This window comes from Populus nigra, chromosome 15 (genome assembly GCF_951802175.1).
Source record: "Populus nigra chromosome 15, ddPopNigr1.1, whole genome shotgun sequence".
In the NCBI taxonomy this organism is placed as follows: Eukaryota; Viridiplantae; Streptophyta; class Magnoliopsida; order Malpighiales; family Salicaceae; genus Populus; species Populus nigra.
The window spans coordinates 3,349,684-3,362,363 of record NC_084866.1 but is presented as its reverse complement, the minus strand read 5'-3'; positions in this window follow the sequence as shown (position 1 = coordinate 3,362,363).

Below are 12,680 nucleotides of genomic sequence, written 5' to 3'. Positions count from 1 at the left end.
TGCCAGTGGAAAAGAAGGGTTTTATTGGAAGAAAGAGAGAAGGTGATATTAACAACTTGGAAGGAGGGTATAAGGGCAAGAAAGTATATTCCCACAATCCACAAGTACCTACCTCTCAATTCTCACACATGAACTTTAACCAACCTTTTTCACCTAATCGAACAAATAACCAGTCAAACCACCAAAGCCAAAGACCCTATATAAGATACCCTTCAGAACAACTACCACCACTACCCATGCCTTTGAAGGACATGTACGCCAAACTTTTGAGCATTGGGCACATCTCTCCTATCCCTACACTACCATTACAACCACCATTCCCAATTTGGTACAAGCCCAAGTTGACTTGTGAGTACCATGCGGGTAATCCCGGGCATGGGATTGAAACCTGTTACGCTTTCAAGAAAAGATTGTTGGAGCTTATTAAGATAGGATGGGTATCCTTTGAAGACAAGCCTAACATTAATTCAAACCCGTTGCCTAAACATGCCTCAAGCAGTAGTGGAATAGGCATGATAGAGGTGGGAAATCAATGCAAGATGTTGAAGGTGTCTATGGAAAAGATGTACGACATGTTAATACGATCAGGATTTCTAGAGGCGAATGTGGGAAGCCATCCGGCGGGAGGTGATTATTGTGAGTTCCATGGAAGAAATGGACACCATATTGAAGATTGCATCGAGTTTCGTGAAAAGATTGCAAAAATGTTAAAAATGGGGCAATTGAGAATTGAACCCATGGAGAGCAGGGGTGAGGTGAGCATGATGGAAGGTCAAGATGAGATGACAGGAGTATGCAGGATCCAACAAACGGCTAATGGGCCCCCAAGGTTAATCTTGGTCAAACCATCCTACACCAAAGGGAATCACAATGCCATGCCTTATAATTATGGTTATACCTCCAACGTTCGAGCTCCTCTTCCTTTGTTCCAGACTGAGATAAGTGGTTTGACCAGGAGTGGTCATTGCTTTACGCCCGAGGAGTTAAGGAAGGCGAAAGGCAAAGAAGTGGTAGATCTGGACAAAGCACTAGAAGTTAATAAGCCGGTAACGGAAGAGGAGTCGAATGAATTCTTGAAGTTGATCAAGCATAGTGAGTATTGCATAGTAGATCAACTAAAGAAGACTCCAGCTAGGATCTCCCTGATGTCCTTGATACTCAGCTCTGAGCCGCATCAAAACGCCTTGCAGAAGGTACTGAATGAGGCATATGTACCCCAAGACATTGAACATAAAACCATGGAGCATCTAGTGGGGAGGATCCATGCAACTAATTACCTGTACTTCACGGCTGATGAACTTGATGCTGAAGGTACCGGACATAACAAGCCCTTATACATTACGGTTAGGTGCAAGGACTGCCTCATAGGAAAAGTACTCATTGATAATGGCTTGACCCTTAACGTGTTGCCAAAGCATATTCTGGAAGAAATACCGATCGATGAATCCCATATAAAGCCGAGTTCTATGATGGCCAGAGCGTATGATGGCTCACCTAGGCCAATAATTGGGACTTTAGAAGTGGAGTTGTATGTGGGACCACAAATGTTCCTAGTAACACTTCAGGTTATGGATATCCACCCTTCCTATAGTATGTTGTTAGGAAGACCTTGGATTCATGCAGCAGGGGCAGTAGCTTCGTCATTGCACCAATGCCTGAAGTATATCATGAACGGGATGTTGGTAACTGTCAAGGCCGAGGAGACAGTATCCATGATAAAGAATGTGGCTGTGCCTTTTATCGAAGCAGGTGATTGTAAGGATAACAATATCCATGCCTTTGAGATTGTGAACACTGACTGGGTGTCGGAGAACACAGTGTTAAGAAGGCCAAGGATCTCAGAAGCAGCAAGGATGGCGAGTCTATGCTTCTTGAACCGCGGGATCCCATTTCAGTATAACCTTATTATCGGGATACCAGAAGGGGTTAGTCCGACAATGATGAAAAATGCTGCTCAAAGATTTGGGTTAGGATATCAACCTAGCCAAGACGATTATCGGTGGGCTGCTGGTCGGAGAAGGGCAAGAAGGATGGCTAGAATTAAAGGAAGAGAGCCTGAGGAAGAAAAGCTAGAAATCCCTCCTCTTAGCGTGTCATTCCCAAAAGCTGCATACATAATACAACATGGTAAAGAAGCTGAAAGCCTTGATCAAGAGCTGTCAAACATGAGCATAAATACCTTGGGAGAAAACAAGGTGGAAGGAGATAACAGGAAGACAGTAGCAAGAAAGGGAGATGAAGCACTCCCACAACTAACGGTCTACACCATAGAAGACGTCTCCGCCAAGACGTTTGTGCGCAAGTTGGCTCCGGACGAGAAGTTTCAGAACTGGGTGATCCAAGAAGCTCCATTAGTTTTTAAAATGTAAACCCACTTTGGTTGTCCTAACATGCTTTTGTCATTGCTTTGTTTGGTTTTTTATTTTTTCTCTAGTCGACAATCAAGGCTCAATTGTCAGCTAGATTTCGTGTTTGTCATGGAGCCTACCTTTTCTTCAAATAAATTATGAGATCATGCACTTTTCACAAATTGCCTTCTTTTCTTATGCATTTACACCAAACACTTCCCGCTTTCAGGAATCCTGAAAGCGGATCTCCTACAACATCACATACATTTAGCATCAAGAATAAATGGCCAAACTTGAACGAACATGTGATACCTATGGAAGAAGAAGAGTGGGATAAAAGCAATATCAGTGAATTCACCAGGCTAGTAGAACAACAGGAACAGACTTGGAAACCTGCTGCAGAGGAACTCGAAACCATCAATGTAGGCAGTGATCAGGTCAAGAAGGAGTTGAAAATAGGTACCCTAATTACTTCTGAACAAAGGATAAAAATGATCACCCTATTACAAGAATATTCAGATGTCTTTGCTTGGTCCTATGAAGATATGCTTGGTTTGGATACAAATATTGTAGTACACAAGATACCGTTGGAGGAAGGTTGTAAGCCAGTCAAGCAGAAGCTGAGGAGGGCCCACCCGGATGTTTGGATGAAGGTCAAGACAGAACTCGAGAAGCAATGGGATGCTGGCTTTCTAGAAGTAGTTAGGTATCCACAATGGGTATCTAACATTGTTGTGGTGCCTAAGAAAGAGGGGAAGATTAGAGTATGCGTGGATTTTCGGAATTTGAATAAAGCTAGTCCCAAGGATGATTTTCCTCTACCACACATAGATGTTTTAGTGGACAACGCTGCCCGGAGTTCTACATATTCCTTTATGGATGGTTTTTCAGGATACAACCAGATAAAAATGGCTCCGGAGGATAAGGTGAAAACAACTTTTGTCACACCTTGGGGGACATTCTGCTACAAGGTCATGCCATTTGGATTGAAGAACGCAGGAGCAACCTATCAAAGAGCAATGGTGACTTTGTTCCATGACATGATGCACAAGGAAATTAAGGTGTATGTAGACGACATGATTGCCAAGTCTAAAAGGGGAGAAGATCATGTTGAAGTTTTGAGGAAGTTGTTTGAGAGGTTGAGGAAATATGAACTAAGGCTTAATCCTGCAAAATGTTCATTCGGAGTTAAATCGGGCAAGCTATTAGGATTTGTGGTAAGTGATAGAGGTATAGAGGTGGATCCAGATAAAGTAAGGGCCATCCAAGCCATGTCATCCCCCAAGACGGAGAAAGAAGTAAGAGGATTCTTGGGAAGGTTAAACTACATTGCTCGGTTTATAGCTCAGCTAACAACAACGTGTGAACCTATATTCCGACTACTAAGGAAAAAGAATCCTGGAACCTGGAATGAGGAGTGTGAGGAGGCATTCAATAAAATCAAGCATTATTTACAAAATCCACCTTTACTGGTTCCTCCGGTATCAGGAAAGCCTTTAGTATTATATCTCACAGTAACTGAAGCAGCCATGGGATGTGTATTGGGACAACATGACGAAACCAGAAGGAAGGAAAGAGCTATCTATTACTTAAGTAAGAAATTCACTGAATGTGAGTCTAGATACACAGAGATAGAAAGGCTTTGTTGTGCGTTGGTGTGGGCGGCAAAGAGGTTGCGACATTATATGTTATACTATACCACTTGGTTAATTTCAAAAGTGGATCCTCTGAGGTACATTTGTAACAAGCCCTTTCTCTCAAGTCGAATTGCAAGGTGGCAAGTTTTATTGGCAGAATATGACATAGTATATATGACAAGGAAAGCCGTGAAAGGAAGTGCAATCGTGGACCATCTGGCCGATAATGCTGTTGAAGATTACAAACCTTTGGATTTTGACTTCCCTGATGAAGATATATTGTCAATAGATAAAGAAGAAGAGAAGACAGATTGGTGGACAATGTTTTTTGACGGTGCAGTAAATGTATATGGTAACGGGGCCGGTGCGGTAATAATCTCTCCCGATAAGAAACAGTATCCAGTTTCGGTTAAACTGCATTTTGAGTGCACCAACAATACAGCTGAGTATGAAGCTTGTATCCTCGGTTTAGAAGCGGCATTAGAGTTGAAGATAAAGAAGATAGATGTATATGGAGATTCAATGTTGATTATTTGTCAGGTTAAAGGGGAATGGCAAACCAAGGAGGAAAAGTTGAGGCCGTACCAGGAATACCTATCCACGTTAGCAAAGGAATTTGAAGAAATTAGATTCACCCATCTGGGAAGGGAAGGGAACCATTTTGCGGATGCTTTGGCCACGTTAGCTGCTATGACTACCGTTGATCTCAAGTGCAAGATACAACCGGTACACATTGACATTAGAAATGACCCAGCTCATTGTTGCTTAGTTGAAGGAGAGATAGACGGACAGCCTTGGTATTATGATATCAAGAACCTTGTGCAAAATCATGAATATCCGGTGGGAGCTTCCAAAACAGATAAGAAAACCTTGAGAAGGTTGGCTATAGACTTTTATTTAGATGGAGAGATTTTGTACAAAAGATCATTTGATGGAACCCTGCTAAGCTGCTTGAATGAGGCAGATGCTAGAAAAGCATTACGGGAGGTCCATGAGGGGATTTGCTCAACCCATGCTAGCGGGCATATGATAGCGAGGAAAATCCAAAGGGCTAGTTATTTTTGGATGACACTAGAGAAAGACTGTACCGACTATGTCAGAAAATGTCATAAATGTCAAGTTTACAGTGACAAGGTCAATATGCCGCCAGCTCCACTATTTAATCTGATATCTCCTTGGCCATTTGCAATGTGGGGAATCGACGTGATCGGTCCTGTTAACCCAAAAGCTAGCAATGGTCATAGATTCATCCTTGTAGCTATTGACTACTTCACAAAGTGGGTGGAAGCCAGTTCATATGCCCACGTAAGACAGAACGTAGTGAAGAGGTTTATAGAGAAGGACTTGATTTGTCGATACGGTCCTCCGGAAAAGATAGTGACAGATAATGCACAGAATTTCAATGGCAAAATGATAGCAGAGCTGTGTGCCAAATGGAAAATCAAGCATTCGAATTCTTCACCATACCGACCAAAGATGAATGGAGCAGTAGAAGCCGCCAACAAGAACATCAAGAAGATTATTCAGAAAATGGTAGTCACATATAGAGATTGGCATGAGATGCTGTCATTTGCTCTTCATGCATACCGCACTACAGTGAGGACCTCGACGGGGACTACCCCATATTCTCTAGTGTACGGTATGGACGCAGTGATGCCTTTGGAAGTGGAAATCCCTTCGTTAAGAGTATTGATAGATTCCGAATTGGAGGAGGCCGAGTGGGCCAAAATGAGATATGAGCAACTGAACTTGATCAGCGAAAAGAGGATAGCTGCAATATGTCATCACCAACTTTACCAGAAACGAATGGCCAAGGCATATGATAAAAAGGTTAGACCGCGGTTGTTTCAAGAAGGGGATCTAGTATTGAAGAAGATATTGTCACTACCTGGAGATGATCAAAGCAAATGGGCACCAAATTATGAGGGTCCTTACGTAGTAAAGAAGGCGTTCTCAGGAGGAGCACTGAAGTTGGCTAGAATGGATGGAGAAGACCTAGCTCGACCTGTGAATTCTGACTTTGTAAAAAGATATTATGCTTGATGTAGGCTTCTAAATCAATAAAGCAAAGTTTGGCCATTGACTTCTTTCTCTTTTGCATTGATCTCACAACAATCATTTTTACATTAATCCTAGTAGTGCATATCTTGTTATCGCACCTAAAACGTTTAGCATCGACTGAACGAATTTCTTCTCTATACAAAAGCCTAGACTAGAATCACACCCCTACACTGGGGGCAATAAGAGATGTTTTCATGAAAAGTTTTACGGGTTTAAAATGTACAAAGGCTTATAGATTTAAAAACCAAGCTAAAGCATTTGACAAAAGCATGACAAAAAGGCAATAACAAGTCATACATTTTGGGAAAAGGACTACTTGAAGAAAGTCAGAGACAACACAAGAGATGAATCTAGCATACGACTTCAAAAACAAGCTCATGTTAAGAGGGAGTCTCATGAACTAGAAGAAGAGGATGGGGCCTATGTTTCAAAATCAGGTACGAATGCATGCATGGCATCTAATCATAAATCATTGCATATATACTTTCTGAATCATTGCAGAAGGAGTTCTTAATACATTCCAGCAAGATTGAAGACGAAGAAAGAATCATAGTGGGCGATAGCAAAGAATCATAGTGGGCGATAGCAAAGAATCACGGTTTCGAACCATAGTGGATTCTGGGACAACAAGAAGAACAAGACAAAGAGAGAAAATGAAAAGTTTTGAACCCTGCCATCAGGAAGAATGACATTGTATTTCAGCTTTGAATAAAAGGAATCGCCAGATGGGATTCCCAGATTGAAGGAGATCGCCAGAAGGGATCTCGTATTTTGCTATTGGGAGGTCGCCAGATGGGACCTCATATTTCATATTCCGTTTGAATAAAAGGAATCGCCAGATGGGATTCCAAGATTGAAGGAGATCGCCAGAAGGGATCTCATGTTTTGCTATTTGGAGGTCGCCAGATGGGACCTCGTATTTCGTTTGAATAAAAGGAATCGCCAGATGGGATTCCAAGTTAAAGGAGATCGCCAGAAGGGATCTCGTGTTTCGCTATTTGGGGTCGCCAGATGGGACCTCGTTTTTCATGTTGGTTAATTAAAGGAATCGCCAGATGGGATTCCAAGTTAAAGGAGATCGCCAGAAGGGATCTCGTGTTTCGCTGTTTGGAGGTCGCCAGATGGGACCTCATTTTTTCATGTTGGTTATAAAAGGAATCGCCAGATGGGATTCCAAGTTGATTAAAGGAGATCGCCAGAAGGGATCTCGTGTTTCCCTATTTGGGGTCGCCAGATGGGACCTCGTTTTTTCATGTTGGTTAATAAAAGGAATCGCCAGATGGGATTCCAAGTTGATTAAAGGAGATCGCCAGAAGGGATCTCGTGTTTCGCTATTTGGTGTCGCCAGATGGGACCTCGTTTTTTCATGTTGGTTAATAAAAGGAATCGCCAGGTGGGATTCCAAGTTAAAGGAGATCGCCAGAAGGGATCTCGTGTTTCGCTATTTGAGGTCGCCAGATGGGACCTCGTATTACATGTTGGTTAAAAGGAATCGCCAGATGGGATTCCAAGTTGAAGGAGATCGCCAGAAGGGATCTCGTGTTTCGCTATTTGGAGGTTGCCAGATGGGACCTCGTATTTTCATGTTGGTAAAAAAGAAAAAAGAGAAGATAAATAAAGGAATCGCCAGATGGGATTCCAAGTTGAGATTGCTATAAAAGACAAGTATCAGATCATTCAAGCTTCAACCAGATCAGTTCCAGGAGTTCTGTTTTGGGGTTTATCTTTATAAAACTTACTGCGCAAAATCCCTGCTCCGTAAGCATTATAAAGAGGGGGCATCTGTTGTAACCCATTTTTGGGTCCCCACAAAATATATATATATAAAAATATATATAGCCAAAGAAGGTTAAGAAAAAATAACAGGAGGCAGAAGCGCTCAGAAAATTGTCGGAAAATTGGTCAATGAGGTTAAAAATACAAAGATTGGATTTTTGACAGTATATTCTTGAAGGAGGAGAGCCCTGTTGAGAAGGAAAATTTGAAATTTGAGGAGAAAAGCCCAAATTTGGATGTTTTTGGATTTAATTGGATTTTTAAATGATTTTATAGGGGATTTGATTGCAAGAAAAATTGATTTTTAAGTCAATTTGGGCTTTAATTAGAAGAAATTTAAGTTCTGGGGCCAAAATATATTTTTTAGGAATTTATTAAGTCAAATCAGGGGCTTAATTGCATAAATATTGAAGTTTAAGGGCCAATTAGGGACTTAATTGAAGAAATCCGAAACCAAGGACCAAATTGGAAAAGGCGCGTAAGTATAGGGGCTGCAATTAACGAAATCAGGGGTCTAATTGAAGAAATTGGAAGTTTATTAATCAATTAAGGGCTCAATTGCATAATTCAGAAGCCAAGGACCAAAGTGAAAAACGCGGCCAAATATAGGGACAGGGTTCGAATTCGACAGGGATGCAATTGAAGGGACAAAAGATGATTGAGGGCTGATTTGGACTTTGGCACGTTCTGGCGCCACATTTAAATGAAACGGCGCGTTTTCTCCAAAACGATGTCGTTTCATATTAAAAAAAAAAAAAGGGAAAGACCAGAATGGTGTCATTTTGAACGACACTGTTCATCTTTCTTCTTCCCCCCCCCCCCGAACATGCAGCGGGGAAGAAGGCAAAAAGGGATGCCTTTTGGTTTGAATTTTTGGCCGGCCCCTCTCTCTCGCCTAGAGCCCACCGACCGAACACAATGGCCGACCACCCACCGCGCACCACCCACTGAACCTTGGCAGTCGCGCCCAATGGCCGACCAGCCGGCTGCTCCCATGAGAGCTGTAAAAGGCAGCGCCCTTGGCCTCTATAAATAGAGGCCAAGAACGCTGAGGGAAGGGGAGGAGAAACGAAAAAAAAACAGAGGAGAAAAGAAAGAAGAGAGAAACTGGAGTAAAACGGACCAGAAGGAGAGAAGACTTTGGGACAAGGGAGATGAAACAAAGATAGTGACAGAGAAAAAAAAAAACCAGAGGTGGGCACCTCTGCACAGGGAAGAAGAAGAAAGAACAGCTGCTGTCAACGGGCTCCCCAGCCACCGACCACCCTCCCGGCCATCCTCCGGTCAGGAACCGCCACCAGCGCCACCCTAGAGCCACTACCAGCTGCTGCCTCCCTCCCTGTCATTGATAACAGCCCTGTACCGTGAGAAGAAGCAGAAGAAGCAACAGACAGAGGAAAAGCAGAAACAGAGGAGAAAGGAGGAGAAGCCGCCGCCTGGAACCACCGGAAGACCTCGTCGGCTGCCTCACCACCGCCATCAGCATCACTAGGAGTGTTCGCCGTCGTCTTCAACATTGTTTCCGCCACCAGGTTTGTCCCCTTTCTCGTCTCTGTGCACAGACCATTTTCACGCATTTTACTGTTCAAGTGAAATATAATTCACTTGAATAGTGAAATGCTATTTCACCGTTCATGCCAAATATAATTCGTGACCTGGTAAGGCCTGCTGGGTTTAGCCCAGCCACATGGGCCGAGCTGGGTCCGACCCAAAAAAATAAAAAGATAATAAAAAAATAAAAATTCTTCAAAAATTATTTCAAAGAATATGTGATTTTTCTGTAATTTTATTACTGTATTTTGATCAATATTGGTTTGTATTTTTATACTGTAAAGATACAAATCCGATATTAAAATACCTGGTTTTCATCAAAACGTCAAAGATTTTCAAAATAAAAAATGTCTTTTGCTTTCAAAAATTTCCTAAATATTTTTAAAAATATTGTTGATTTTTCTGCATTTTTTTTTATCAAAGTGGATTAATATTTGGTTATATTTTTATACCGTAAGAATATCAACCTAGTATTAAAGTACCCGATTTGCGTCAAAACATCAAAAAATACATAATTAAAAAATGTTTTGTTTTAAAATACGGCCTAGTCTCTCAAATATATATATATATATATATATATAAATATTATAACATCATATTTTCATACAACAAAAGAAAATTTCAAAAAAACAATATATGTATTATCGTGCATTTTGGCTTTAATAACCGGTTTATTTAAGCCATGAGAACTAGGCCAATATTTCAAAAATTCTAAAAAAAATCCTTTTGTTTTCTTTTAGTATTCGGGATTAAGAATTTATATATAAAATTTTTTTCCTGATATTAAAAATATGGTTTTTTACATAGATTTCTGAACGGTTAGGTTTTACCCGATAAGATAAGGACCTCCTTATTGAGGAGGACTTTTCTTGAACTATAGACGGACCAACAACTAGGAAACACAACGAGACCTTAATTTTATCAGACAAATAAACAAAGCAGCTTACCTTAGGTAGGGCGTATTTGGGGTGCTAATACCTTCCCTTTACGCAACCAGTCCCTGTGCCCGATCTCTGAGACCAGTTTAGGGTTCCTAGTGACCAAAATACTAGGTGGCGACTCCCACACCTTTTTACTGCTAAGAGACAAAGAATTCCTTGTCTCCCTATATTTACTTGATATATATATCCCCCACTACACACCCTGAGGGTGGACGATCGCCGCGACGTCGCGCACCCCGCGACATGAAGTATCAATAACTCCTTAACTAAAGCATCTTTTATAATAACAAGTCTGATACTATAAGATACCTTTAATTTATGGTAAATGTTCATATTAAATGCAGGTCTATCATATAAATGAAAGGATTAATTGATGAGTTTAAGTACGAAAATTGAAAGGACAAAGAGAAGGCCAAACTTAGAAAAGAGATGCTGGTTCAGTCTAAATTGGAACACTGTTCGGTCATTGGGTCATATCTGGAGCTGTAGATCTTGGATTTAGGTCTGCTCTATATGGCTAGAAAGCTAAGGCATAGGCCTAAAAATTTCATGTGGTGTCCAAGATTTAAAAAGGCCAATTATTTATAATATAGACAAAAATCTTTTGTTTTAAGCACTTAAACTGCAAAGATTGTAAAGTCCAATTATTGAGAGTTGTAATTTTATTAATCTCTAAACTATTATTGAGAGTCCAAGATTTAAAAAGACCGTTTTCAAGTCCAAATTGTAGCAACAACGGAGAAGTCCGAATCTGTCCTACAGCCCAGACACTGTTCAATGTTCAGCCCATATCTCGAGTTTTAGAAGTCCAAATGACCTCAAAAATTTTTTCCTGGAAAGCTGAGATAATTTCCTTGTTCTTTCATGATTTAAGTCTGTTCATATTATGATGTTATCAATGATTTTTTGGCAGACAGGAAGATAATGATTGTCACCAAGTCAAGATGTGGCCACCCACTCAACAATTAGTCAACAAATCAATAGTTCCGATTTTTGGCCTATAAAAGGAGGCATTTGCCATGTATTTGGTCATCTTGGTGTTCAAATCAAGATCATGCTCTTGTTCTCTCTCTTTATATTTTTGTAATGCTTAAGTTTTGCTTATATTAATCTCTTGCTTATGCTTTTCCTTTCCTTTCTTTGTTTATTTATGTTTCTCTCTTTCATTATGTTTAGCTAAATTTATAATGTCAAGGTGAAAAGGATACACTAATGGTGTAAGAATAAGTATAATATAAACTCAAACCGTATGGTATAACCGACACCTGTGCTATGAAAGGAACTTGACTTGTTTTAACATAAGTTATAATCATGAATGCCTGACAACATTTACAAGTATTAACATTATTCGAATAAGATAACTAATGTAATCATGTTAACAATTTATAATCCGATTGGAACCTCCTTTGTGTGTGGTTTCCAATTAAGTAATAAAAAGAGTTTATACTATATTTGTTTGAAATACCATTAGTGGATCCTCTAACCTTGACAATTATTTTATCCTTGTTTAATCCTTACATCAACATCACATCTCAAAGCTCTCTTTAACTTATTATTATTGTTGTTGTTGTTATTATTTATAATTTATATAGTTAACCTCCCTGTGGTTCAACCCCGGTCTTGCGGGGTTATTTATTACTTCCACACTCCTACACTTAGGAGAAGACATCAATCTTTTGGTCGTGTCAAGTTTTTGGCGCCGTTGTCGGGGAGGTAAATTCTTGTACAAATTATAGTATTTATTTTATTTTCTCTTTTCACTTTTCATTTTATCTAACTTTTGTTTCTTTTCTTTTTCTTTTCTTTCCTTCCTTTTATTCTCTTCCTACACGTGCATGAGAGTTTGGTCACGTACATTAAGTGATAGACTTTGTAGGGTATCCTCATCATTTTTAGAAAATATAGCCAAAGAAGATAATCAGTCGCTTCATAATGAGAATAATGAGAATAACCAAGTTAGAACACTTAGAGACCACATGAATCCCATAAGAACAAGTGCACCCTCATGCATAGTTTTTCCTCCTGATGCATCTCATTTTAATTTTAAGCCATACATTATTCAACTTTTACCTTCTTTTCATGACTTAGATTTAGAAAATCCATACTTGCATTTAAGGAAATTTGAGGAGGTTTGTAACACTTATAATGACTCAAATTGTAGCATGAACACCATCAGATTAAATCCTTTTCCTTTTTTATTAAAAGATAAAGCTAAAACATGGCTACAAAATTTGAGACCTGGATCCATTCGTGCTTGGGATGAAATGTAACAATAATTTTTAAAGAAGTTTTTTCCATCTCACAGAACAAACTCTTTCAAAAGATAAATCATCACTTTCACTCAAAAACCAGGAGAAACATTTTAC